The following is a 3,834-nucleotide window of genomic DNA, read 5'->3' on the forward strand; positions in this document are numbered from 1 at the left end:
CCACCTTCTTGCATGGCCTCCCCCCTCCGCACTGGGCCATCTTGAGCTGGAAGGTGTACAAATGTAACAGCTAGGGACAACACTGTTTCCTGTCCCAGATGCTAACACACCACCGCCCACCCTGAGGAGTCTGGGTCCAGTGAGCTCGTTATTCCACATGGTTACACTTCTAAATAACACCCAGAGATCCCATCCTGATGTTTCCACCCTAACAGGAAAATACAGGACCTGAGTACGGGACACTACACATTCTGTAAGGGTACATACCTAAGGGGTTCAGTGCAAACAATGACCGGTGAGAGAGGCTGTCCCTGCTGAGAGCAGGCCTAAGCGGGGAGAGCATGGGAGGTCTTCAGTTGCACGTGTGTGGGGGGGAGCAATCTTAAGTAAATACCGCAAAACAGCAGTTAAGCTAGCGTTACCAGGTGGCACTATTTCATGAAATCAGCACCAGCTACCAGTAAAGGCCCCCAGCAACCTCCCTGCCCCGGGAGGGCTTGTTAGAACACTTACTGGCATGCCCCTGAATTCCGTAGATTAGAGTTCAGACTCTGTATCTAGCCTATCTGGTCCAAATATTGAGTCCGCTATTCCACGGATGCAGGATTTTTAACAAAGTCCTTAACGTCACGCTACCTTTTATTCCCCCATCGATAAAATGTGGATAATACACCCTACTCTGGAAGGTTCTGAGGGTTGACTAGCTCGACACTTCTGAAGCACTTACCAAGGGAGAGAGCCAGTCTACATATGAATGAATACCTTGGGACAGAGAAGCCACTTGATATTAACTGGACATATGTCCAAAGACCTTTGCTAACCTCACATCCACAAACTCTATGATGACATACTTAGTTCCCCCATAAAATGAAATTAGCTCTATCTCCCCTTTGATTGAGTGCTGGTCGATGAACTGTTTTCAAATGTATTTTTGATCAAAGATGCATGGACCTACATACTTACGTATAAACCTATTTCTTCTTCAAGTTTGGATGGCAATAGTTCAGCTGGTGAAGGGGCTATTGGGTTACCCAAATCTAACTGGTTTCTGATACTGAGCAGTAAGGATAATGAAAAATTTAACTGAAAATTTACCCAAATCTACTTGATTCCCGAGTTTTAAAATGCAAGGGGTACATGAATATGCACACATACCTACATAGACCCATTTCTCAAATCAATCCATCAGTTCCTATGCAAGAAACTACTAACAGAAACCAACATACCTTGAGCAGTACAGTATAATGCAAATAATGGTTTTGGATTCAGCAAAACATCGTTAAGGATCAACAGCACTGTGGCCCAGCGCAGCAGAGGATTCAACAATTAGCAGGACCAAATACTGTGCTTTGGTGGTGAGGGGAACAGAGCATCTGTGTCGGCAGCCGCCAAGTCTCTTACATCACTAAGGACACTGACCCTTCCTCGTATAAAGTCTCGAAATGTTATCTCCCATGTCCCCGTTGTTCTTAGGAAGCTACTTGAGGATATGCTAAGACAGGAGACAGAGGACATGGGAAATCTGGGAATCCAACGGAGGGGAGAGGCAAGCAACCCCCGGGAACAGTGAAAGGCAATTTCAGGATGATGGCTCTAGCAGCCACAGAAGGGACCAAGTCCAGACTGGACAAAACACATCACCCCAGAAACAATTTTTTTGAGAAAATAGATGAAACTGATAGTACTGACAAGTCCCTACATCTAGCAGAGTTTGCGGTCACATCAGCAGTAAGCTTGTAGGAACCTACGCCAACAAAGTCAATTGTTAACTCAGGGAACTAAAACTGCGGTCTGGGGTGAGAGGAACACCCCACCACTCCGCCGTGCACAATGTTACATCATCTTCTAAATCAGTCTAATAGCGTGAGAGTGAAATTACAACCTAGTTCCGCTAGGCAAAGGGGAGCAGGAAGGAAGCACCCAATGGACTGGGAGCAGAGGAGCAAACCTGACACTAGAAATTTGTGCCTCCAGTTAAAAATTCAAGTAAAAGTGATAGAAGCACATTATTGGAAGATAGAGGCATGGCAACAAGAATTCTGAGCCTGCTCTGGGAGGGGGGTAGGAAGGTGGGGAATGAGGTCAAGGGGGTAGTATTTTTCATTCAGAAGAACAAATCAATAGATCCATTTGACCCTGTGAACTGTGTAACTTCAAGAAACAGAAAAACAAAACATGAAATCTAGCACAGTGCCTGGCTCATAAAAATTCAGGAAAGTTAACTGCTTTATTATCATGACAAGACAGATGACAGGTTTTCACTTCACCATTACATTCATGCTAGGGACAACACTGTTTCCTATTCCAGATGCTATATGGTCTTTTAAAAACACATTATTTACTACGCTTGGGATATTTGGGCATGCTTAATAAAATAAAAAAAAATTACAAAACATTCTTTTTTTTTTTTACTGAGCGAAGTACCTAATTTTATACAATTTACACACAATTTTTAATTTTAGTAACAGAAACAACGACATCATTTCATTTCTTGATATTTAACAGTAACAAGACTTGCACTCCCCAAGACATGCACTACGGCCAGAAAAGAGAGTCTGTCGTCGACAGGACAGTCTTGGCATCTTACATATTATGTTCCCACTTTAAGTTCTATTTGCTAGATTTTAAAAGATGCAAAGACAATGAACAAGTGGCTCATAAAAAAGGAATAAAAACAGCCAATAAAACAGCCAATCTCATTTATGATTAAAGAAATACAAATTAAAAAAATAAGATACCATTTTCCACTTATATTGGCAAAGATTAAATTAAAAAAGGGCTCCTATCTATAGCTGAGCAGGGAAAACTTAGTGGGGGTGATGGCTGGTCACACACCTGACACTAAGGACGTGGAAATCACAGGGCCTTTCGGGAGAAATCTGGCATTACTTATCAAAGCTCTAAGAGCGCTCAAGCCTTGGGAACCACTTGCAGAATTTTTCTTAAGGACAGAAATAAGCACGTACACCTCACAACACGGTTGCAAGGACAACCACTGCACCAATGCCCATCGTAAAAACTGCAATCAAAACGCCCAACCCGGGGCAAGGAATCCGTGCGCCATGGCGCACCCCGCTTACGCCTCAGGCAGTGGGATGGACGCCCCCCAACCCCCGCCCCGGCCATTCCCCCTACCGCGCCTCAGTCTCCTCCTTACCCAGAGTCCACTTCCCACAGAGGCAGATACTGCTGGAGAACAGCTTTTTCAGGGACCTGGGTCAGCAGGAACCGAGGGGAGACGCGGGGCTTGGGGGAGTCCTCTTCACAGACAGAAATGAGATGTGAGAGGAGACACGGCCCTCACTGCCGGTCAGATGCAAGTCTATGAATGTGAAGCTGAAAGTTACAAGAGCGGCTCTTACAATGAGGGAGAGAAGCTGAAGGCAAAACCGGCAAACAGGCTCAGGCAAACCAAGTGTCCCGAAGGGCACCTGTGCACTGTATGTGAGGTCAGTGAGAAATGCCCCAGGCTACTGAGGTTCATTATAGCCAGACATTGTTACCTCTGGTCAAAAGCATCCTGGCTGTTATTTACTGTATGGTAGAAGCCTCTAGCGCCTGTCGATTATGCCACAAACGCACGGCAACGACCAGATGAGCAGTTAAGACAATAAAAATATAACACAACACTATGTTTCCATTAAAGAAAAAAAGTATACTAATATGGATTCATGATGTATAAGAGTTTAAATGTTATAGATAAGAGTTTAAATGTTTCCTCTTTGCATATTTGCATTTTCTGTTCTTTTCTACAAAGAGCACTTACCACTTTAGGATTCTGATACCTTTTCTACTCCTTGAGTCAACCCAGTGCGATTGGGGGGGGGGGGGGGG

Source organism: Enhydra lutris, unplaced genomic scaffold (assembly GCF_002288905.1).
Source record: "Enhydra lutris kenyoni isolate GAN:26980312 unplaced genomic scaffold, ASM228890v2 scaffoldscaffold34, whole genome shotgun sequence".
Classification (NCBI taxonomy): Eukaryota; Metazoa; Chordata; class Mammalia; order Carnivora; family Mustelidae; genus Enhydra; species Enhydra lutris.